At 45.0% G+C, this 9,655-nt stretch overlaps 1 pseudogene; it reads left to right on the forward strand.

The window, feature by feature from the left end:
- The first annotated feature begins 316 nt into the window (after nucleotides 1–316).
- Nucleotides 317–9,295, forward strand: LOC127214685 (zinc finger Y-chromosomal protein-like; annotated as a pseudogene).
- The last annotated feature ends 360 nt before the right edge of the window (nucleotides 9,296–9,655 follow it).

The following is a 9,655-nucleotide window of genomic DNA, read 5'->3' on the forward strand; positions in this document are numbered from 1 at the left end:
TCTATGCTGACTGAAACCCCAGATTTGTTCACCTGAATAAGAAAAAGGTCTGCTACCATCCCACTGCTGACTGAGTGGAGTCACCGACTGACATGTCTCAGAGGTGAGGCCTCTGGGGAGCTTCCGGTCCTCCGTGTTCTATAGTACCCAGCACAGTCCTCTTTCTGGTTTCCAGGATTGGAAAGGGGCCATTTCTACAGGGCATTTGACCCAGAGGCAAAGATATCAAGATGGGGTTTGCCAGTGTCAAAACCCCTGAAATCTGACAATATCCTTGTGGGATGCCATAGCTACCCATACCTCAGCATGGGCAAACATGCTAAAAGACCTCAACCTGAAGGTCTCTGATTGGCCAAAGCCGTCACCCAGGTCACAGGTAAGCCAGCAACTCCTCATTTCTGATGCAGAAAGAAGGTTTTCAAGGACCTTGAGTGCAAACCTGACAGCCACGAGAGATAATAAGAGACCAATCGATTATCACTCTGGAACAGAAGCATCTCCAGCACTCTTGTCCTCTTTCTCATTTATAGGGTGTCTTGGGGAATGCTGACCATGGGAAAAAGTATGACCATTCCCAAGTGTATCTAGGAACAGAAATTGGGAAATCCACCCCATGGCCACACTTCCAGAAGGTAGCATCCCCTTAGGCCTGGGTTCATATGCTGTCCACACTTAGATGCTTGCCTGGGTGACCTGTCTTCTCCCACCAGGGTAGAGCAGTGGAAGGGACAGAGAGGTTCCTGGGGGCTCTTGGGTTCCATGGGTCTTTTCACACCTGAATTTTACATGACATGTATGTGGGACAGCTTCTGGATCTAGGGCTTTAGGCTCCTCTACTCATCCCTTGACTTCTGCCTCAAGAACCCTAGATAAATTCCAAGGCCATTAGCACTTTCAGTGGGGAAACACATTTAAAGTTCTGAATAGAGACAGTTAGCAAGAGATCAGCACTAATGATTTCATCCCTCACACAACTCCTAAGTACTTACTCACGGGTCAGCACAGCCCTTCTGCCCATAAAACACACACACACACACACACACACACACACACACACACACACACACACACACGGCCCAGGGAATATAAACATGGGATACAAACATTATTTACAACCATTCAGAACAAGTAAATATAGACATGCACAAACACACAGATAAATTGACTAATCACCCATACATTATTGCCACATCAGCCCCAGTGGAGACAGTGTAGCAATGGCTGAGAGAAATCTCAATGGCTACCTGTCCAGAGGTTCTCACCACAAGTGGTTATGTCTCCTGGGGGAAAAGTGGTTCAGGACCCTGCAGGTGATTGCCCGACTGACAGTCTGGAACAGGTGCTAGGTGATTGTTGTGCTATGATAATTTTAACTCTTTTGATCATGGGTGCTTTGGCCTATAGCTCCACTGTTAATTCAGAGAAGCCCAGGAAACACTTAGATATAGTTACAGGGACAGAAAGAGATACAGACAAGCCCTCAGCTACAAATCCCAGGGTGCCAGTGGAGACTTCAGGTGTCAGCCCAAGGCCTAATAAATTAACATACCTAAAGCTATAGGAATTTGCCCAGAAGATGACCCTGCTTAATTAGCCCGCCTGAAGCAAAGCTGTTGTGGGGATTTACTACTAAGATTTTAGGGCCCCTAAATCAATAAAACAGCACAAGAGTTCTTATCAATGCTGTTAAAAGTTTACTGACCAGAGACAATGATTATTCTCTAAACTCAGTAAATCAAATCCCTGGTAAGCTGACCACAAGCAGGCCAAAATAAACATGAGATGTATTTACGATCTCATGCTCCAAAATAATTGCTGACATTTCTATAGTATGTCTGTAAGTTTTAAACTGTGGCCAAAGATCTGTTCCTTGAACTTTCTGCATAAAAACCTGATGCTCTGAAATAAAAATGGCAGCAGTTGCAAACCTCCTCCAGTGTGTTTGTGTCTGTCTGTCAAGCCGAAGCCACTCCTGACCTGTTCATCGGAGTCTTGGTCTCCCCGGAGACCCATCGCCCACTGAAAGGTCTGCGGCACATTATCTCTCTCTCTCTCTCTGCCTTACACACACACACACACACACACACACACACACACACAAACACACACAAAGGGCCCAGAGAATAGGAACATGGTATGTCCAACATTATATACAATCATTCAGAAACAAGTAACATTCAGAAACAAGTAAATATATACACATGCACAAACACACAGAGAAACTGACAAATCACACATAAATGATCTCTCTCTCCCTCTCTCCTCCTCTCTCTCTCTTCCACAATAACACACACACACACACATACACACACACACACACACACATACACACTACTCCCACAAACCAACTCATGGACACTAGACCTCAAATCACATATTTTAAAAAGACCACTTAAAGAACTTTACCTCCAGTTCCCATAAAAACCAGACCAGCAACACATCCACCATTGCTGTATGTCCTGTTACTGGCCTCCTTCTGCTTTTCCCAATCTCTCTTAACTCCCATATGTGGTAGATCTAATCCAAAATGACCACACACTAATGTCTGTAGAAAAGACCTCCCAGGAAAAATCAGTACCTCCAGAGGATGAGATGGCCAATGGACAGGTGTGTTTATTTAAAAGGACTGTTAGAAAGCTGCATGCATGTAAGGACACAGCAGGAAAAACAAAACAGTTTTATGCTAAGCACCACAGGGAGTTTGTCAGCAAGATCACCTGGAACAGGCTCTGCTGAGGAGTCTTCATAGTCCAGTCTGGCCATTCCCAGCAGGGTTCCCACCAAGAGAGTCCAGGAAGGCTGCATGCCAAAGGTGGACAGCCCAGGTGATATATGAGGATCCTAGGTGACTGTGTCAGGAATGAGTGATAGCAGAGGGTCCTGTGTGCCTGTCACAGATTGATGAGTGGTAGGAGCTAGAGTTGTGGGCTACTAGTGCCCTGGAATCTGTAACACACACACACACACACACACACACACACACACACACACACACACACACGGTCCCAAACCCAGCTGGCATGCTCACGGTTCAGACCCGGGCAGATGTACATCTAGAAAAGACCACACTTTGAAAAAGCCTGAGCCCCTTGCAAAACACTCCTAGAGCAGAGATCAACCCCTGGGTAGTAGAGAGGATTGTGCCTGTCGGTAACTTTCTCACACCAAGGGAGCCCCAAGACCAGGTGGGAGAGGGCAGTTAGTGGATAGCAGAGCAGACCTCCTCTGACCTGGCTGTGTAGATTGGGCCTTTCCTCCAAGGGCAGGAGTGGGAGCTGCTACAGCCTTGGGGTCCTTGGTGAGGAGACAGCTCTGCTCCCCGTGGAGACAGGGAGACAAGATGAAGGGTCCCTGGGGAAAACGCCTGGCTGCTGATGTTGGATTTTCAGGAAGTTCCGGAGGTGGTGACATAAGAGCAGGACAAGCTGCCACAAGAAGAGGTTAAGATTAGACAGGAAGTCCAGAAAACCCGTGGGCAGAGCCTGCAAGGGGCTTAGGGAAGCTGCACTCTGCATTGGAGGAGTTGCAGCTGCTGCAGCACCTCATGTGCTCTATCAATGATCAAGCTAGCAGGACCTATGAGCTCCTAGGAGGGATGTGGCTGAGAGGCTCAGATCCCACCTGAAAACACAGTCTGGTTGTCATCCAAGGCATCCCTGGCTTCTGGGACACAGCAGTATCCTTACCAGGGTGACTGTCTATGAGGGGGGACACTGGAGACTCTCCCTGAAAAGCAGTAAAGAGGGTCCATGTTGCCATAGGAATAGGGGCAGTAACTAGTCCAAATGGTGAAGGTCTTTGCACAATTCCCTGGCCTTGGCTTCAGAGAGAGGGAGACACACACACACACACACACACACACACACAGAGAGAGAGAGAGAGAGAGAGAGAGAGAGACATTCCTCTCTCTGTATATGAAAATGTTTATAGCTATAATACTTATTTAGCTATTTGGGAGGGTGTGTTAGTCACTGTGTGCTCTCTTCTAATTTTCTGTACGACAGTACTTGAGTTTGTGTGTGTGTCTGTAAAGATTGTGAATCTTTGCATGGAGACTGTGTTTGTGTCTCACTCTGTGTGTGTGAGTGAGTGTGTGAGTGTGTGTGTGTGTGTGTGCGTGTGATTGTGTGTGTGAGAGTGTGTGTTTGTGTGATTGTGTTGTGAATGATGTCTTTGAGAGCTTTAGCACTTTTACTGATTCCCTGAGAAACCATCCATGTCCAGGGAGTGTGAGCTAAAAAGAAAAAGAAAGATAATACTTATTGGTATCACCTTAGTGTAGGGATATGGGTCATTGTCTTCCAATTATGAACCTCACTCAGTTTGAGTTTACTATGGGCCACCATTTTCACCATGGCAGAGACCATGTCAAGTCAGGCAGTGCAGGGTAGGCTCACTGTGGATTCTCACGCTCTGTGACTTAGGTCCATTCTGAAGTTTGACTGAAACCAATTCCTGTTGTCCTCCAATGAAGCCAGTTCACTTTCCTTTTGGGTTTTAATTCTGCTGGCTGGGCAAGGGTCCTCTGCCTTCTGCTCAGGGGTGAATACTCAAGTAAATGCCTGTGACCTATGTCTATGTCACCAAAGCACTTTCCCCTGTCCTTCCTCACTGGGTCATGTTTGCCCCATAAAAGGACAGAAAACCCTCTCCAGAAAGAGGGGGCCATGAGTAGCACCTGTGGCTTCCCTGGGCCAGAGGAGAGGCTCTTGTGCCTGGATAGGTTCTGCTCACCATTTCCCAGTGTTTAGGACTCCTCGACCAAAGGCAGATGGTGAACCACCCCAAGATCTCAGGCTTCCTCTGGGAGCAAGATGAAGACCCGCAGGGCCTCCTTGTTGAACTTGCAGGTCATCAGCCGGGATGTGGCCCGGGCAGTGGGCATGGTACTGTTAGGGCTCTTGTCCTGCTGGGGCAGCTTTACATCCCAGCTAGGAGGATCCTCTGTGCAGGGTGTGCTACACAACAATGTCCTCTGCTTTCTGCCCTGCTCTGACAGGTGGGGGGAAGTGTGCCCAGCAAAGTAGTACCTCTCAGGATGACCTTTGTCTCTGCCATCAAGCCTTACTTCTGTAATAGACTGATTTGAAAGGAGTACAGGATCAAGCTGTCTGGTAAGAGGTCTGTCCCTGACAGGGAGTCACACTGAGGACTTGGGGCTGTTTGCTAGGGTGGAAGGGGGGATCTACATGCTGGAACACAGGCTGTGTGCCTCCCACCCGCAGGGTATGAGGAATCAGTATAGAGCACTGTGGAGTGGTATGCAGACTGTGGCCCTGTCACTCTCAGCTGCTGGCAGGAACCCCAGGGGAGGCTCATGATCATGGACTGGTTGTGTGCCCACTGCTGCCCAGCAGACAACATGCTAGCTGAGGTGGAGCTCCTCTGGATACCTTGCTCCTGAATGGAGCTGCCTGAGTGCTCAAAGCTCCTGATGCTGGAGAAGGACACTTAGCACACATGCCAGAGTCACTTTCCTCTCCTCTTTCCAGGACATTGCAGAAGACCTGTGGCTGGATCCCAGGAAGTAATTCCCTGGGACAGGACAGGGCTGGAATGACAGTCTGAGGGATTACAGGCAAGGTCTCTTCCATGGCAGAGCCACCCCTGGGCTGGTGTTCCTTTGTTCTGTGGGAAGGCAGGCTGAGGAAGACACAGGGACCAAGCCATTAGGCAGCACTCCCCCATGGCCTCTGCAATAGTTCCTGACATCAGGTTCTCACCCTGTTTCCGTTCCCGTCTTTACTTCCATCAGTGATGAACAATGACATGAAAGTGTAAGCCAAATAATCCCTTCCCTATCCAAGTGCTTTTTTTGTCATGGAGTTCACTGCAGTAAAAGAAACTCTGAGACAAATAACTTACAATTATATACCATTAACAGAGTTTGTTGTGCCTAATGGGTTTTGCCATCCTCCAAGGAAGTGACTCCTGATTGCAAAAGCAAACGGTTTTTATTGCCAAGAACCAGACAGGCTGGGACCTCCCTCACTCTATAGGAAGAGTAAGGTGCATGCATGCTCACAAATGCGAAGCATTTTTAAAAGGGAAAATGGAAAGGGAGGCTTGAGACCACTAGCCTCAGTTCAAAAGGTTTCCAAGGTTACAGACATTCAATAGAGTACAAACTTTTTTTTAATTTATTTTTCTTATTTTACACATCGATCCCAGTTCCCTCTCTCTCCCTCACTTTCTTCCTTTCGTCCTCTCTCCCTCTCTCCCACCCTCCCATGCCTCCCAACCACCCTCCCCTCCCATCCCCCTACTCCAAATGTAGGGTGATGCCTTCCACAAGGGGTCATCTAAATCTGTCAAGTCATTTGGAGTAGGGACTAAACCCCTCCCCCCCCCGAGTCTAGGTTAAGGGAGTATCCCTCCATGGGGAATGTTCTCCCAAAGTCCTTTGGTGCACCAGGAATAATACATCCTGGTTCCACTGTCAGAGGTCCTTCTGAGACCCACGTTTAGGGGGTCTGAGTTAGTCCAATGCTGGTTTCCCAGCTATCAGTCTGGGGGCCCATTGACTCCCCCCCTTGTTCAGGTCAGCTGTCTCTGTGGGTTTCTGTAGCCTGGTCTTGTCCTCCCTCTCTGCATCTGGATTCCAATTCAGCTCAGTGTTTAGCTGTGGGTGTCTGCTTCTGTGTCCATCAGCTACTAGATGAGGCCTCTATGGTGGTGGATAAGTTAGTCATCAATCTCATTATCAGGGAAGGGCATTTATGGTAGCCTTTCCACTGATGCTCAGATTGTTAGTTGAGGTAAGTCTTGTAGGTCTCAGGACATTTCTCTACAGTCAGTTTTCTCTTCAAACCTATTTCTTTATAATGTGGACAGGCTCAGTGACCTTGTTCTCAAGATAATGAGCTAGGGAGGATGCTGGTGTTGGGCTCTGGGTTTCTTCTTTATATCCTGAGAACAGCATGTGGGCTCTGTCCTCTGTAGTGATGAAGTTATCTACTTGTAGAAATTCTTGTTCTCTCTAGTGTTCTCTTCTTGCCTTAAGCCCTACTTTATATCTTTTACTTATTAATTTTTCCATCTCAATTGATAGTCGTGAATTGATTAGTGAGGTTATAAAACAGGCTGTAAAAGAGAAATTAAGAAAAAGGAACTTAACTCTCTGATTGTTTTGTTTTAACAGAATAGAAATCCATAAAATGTGTTACTCTTTTTTGGTGGGTCTCACACGTTAACCAAGACTGACCTCAAACTAGTGACAATCCAGCTTCCTCAACCTGTCCATAATTATTGGCATGTACCATCTAATTCCAGTGTTAGTTTACTCAATGTGAAGATTAAACAGTAACACTTTTCTTTGTGCATTTATTTCTGTGTTTTGTTTGAGGACAAATTCTTCATTTGCAGCTCAGCCTGGCAAAGAATTTTCATCCTTCTGCCACTCAATACATGAGCTACAGGCATTTGCTACCACCAGAGCATTTAAACAGACATCCCTTAGAGAAACCAGGGAATATATGTTAGCAGCATATATTCATTCCTTGGTTGTTTATAGGGACAGTACAGCTTTCTACATTAAATTTTTGTAGATGTTGTTGAAGAATGTCATAGATTATTGAAAGTTTGGATTGTAATAAAGTTAATTAAATGTTTAACTTTACTTACAAATTATTTCCTTTGGGTCTGTAAGTTGATAAGGCTTCATTTTTATTTAAAAAAATTGGAAGGAATGGAGTTAATCTAGTCATAGTGGATCCAGTTCTTTCTTGCGATTGCAATATGAATATTGAAAAGCAGTGACAAGTTAAAAACTGATAAAATACAAGAACATACTTTAATTTTATGTTTTTATAAATTTTTACTTATTAATACCAGTTTCCTCTTTTTCCCATCCTCTCATGGCCCCAACTAATGTCCCCATCCCACACCCTATCCCCTCCCCAGGGAGAGTGAGGCTTCCCATGGGGTATCATCAAAGCTTGTCACATCATTTAGGGCAGGGCATAGGCCCTCCCCTGTGTATCTAGGCTGAGAAAGTATCTCTCCATTGGGGAATGAGCTCCCAAAGCTAGGAACCTACTTTAGACTTAATGAAGAAATGAAAAATAAAATAAAGCTTCACTATTTGCGTTTGTCTCTTTGTCTTTTTTAGCAATAATTGTTGGTCCTGATGGACAACCTTTAACAGTCTATCCTTGCGTGTTTTGTGGAAAGAAATTTAAGTCTAAAAGTTTCTTGAAAAGACACTTGAAAAACCATCCTGAACACTTGGCCAATAAAAAAATACCACTGCACTGACTGTGATTACAGTACCAACAAGAGGATAAGTTTACATGATCACCTGAAGAGGCACAAGATGACCAGTAAGGCTGGAAAGGACACAGAGTGTGATGAGTGTGGGAACCATTTCTCCCATGCTGGGGCTTTACGTATTCACAAAACAACTCATGGAGAGAAAGAAGCCAGCAAAACATACAAGTGTAAGTTCTGTGACTATGAAACAGATGAACAAGCGTTATTGAATCGCCACCTTTTGGCAGTCCACAGCAAGAAGTTTCCTCACATTTGTGTAGAGTGTGGTAAGGGTTTCCGTCACCCATCAGAGCTCAAAAAGCACATACGCGTTCACACTGGAGAGAAGCCCTATGAATGCCAGTATTGCGAGTACAAGTCTGCAGACTCCTCTAACTTGAAAACACATGTAAAAACTAAGCATAGTAAGGAGATACCATTGAAATGTGACATCTGTGTGCTGACTTTCTCAGACACTAAAGAGGCACAGCAACATGCTCTTACCCACCAAGAAAGCAAAACACACCAGTGTTTGCACTGTAGCCATAAGAGTTCAAACTCAAGTGATTTGAAGCGACACATAATTTCAGTTCACACAAAGGACTATCCTCATAAGTGTGAGATGTGCATCAAAGGGTTCCATAGGCCTTCAGAACTCAAGAAACATGCAGCTACCCATAAAAGTAAAAACCCATAAAAGTGTAGACGCTGTGACTTTAAGAGTCCAGATCCATTTGTGCTCAGTCGCCATATTCTCTCAGTTCACACAATGAGTGTCCCATTCAAGTGTAAGAGATGTAAAAGGGGATTTCGACAACAGTGTGAGCTTCAAAATCATATGAAGACACACAGTGGCAGGAAAATGTATCAGTGTGAGTACTGTGAATATAGCACTACAGATGCCTCAGGCTTCAAGCGACACGTTATCTCCATTCATACCAAAGACTATCCTCACTGTTATGAGCACTGCAAGAAAGGATTCCGGAGACCCTAGGAAAAGAATCAGCATACAATGAGACATCATAAAGAAGTTGACCTGCCCTAAGAATATATCCTAATCTGTACAGGTGTTGAGTTTGAAACAGGAAATTTATTTTAAAATCATTCATCCTTGCTCACACCCAATATTGTGAATTTGTTAAGTGAGTATAAATACAATATTGTTTCTATTTGACTTTACATTTTATTTGGTAGGGTTTCCTATGTCCTGCAAACTTTATTTACTAAGTGAGAGAAACAAATCTCCTTTAACAATATAATCCTTGATTCTATGCTGAATTTTTTGTCTGAGAAGCCTTACTACCAAACTTTACTCATCTTGATATATTTTCTAGGAAAAATCTTAGTGTTGTTAACATGGAAAGTAACTTTGATACAAACTACACATTGAGATATTGCCAGCATA

The sequence above is a fragment of the Phodopus roborovskii genome, unplaced genomic scaffold (assembly GCF_943737965.1).
Source record: "Phodopus roborovskii unplaced genomic scaffold, PHOROB, whole genome shotgun sequence".
NCBI lineage: Eukaryota > Metazoa > Chordata > Mammalia > Rodentia > Cricetidae > Phodopus > Phodopus roborovskii.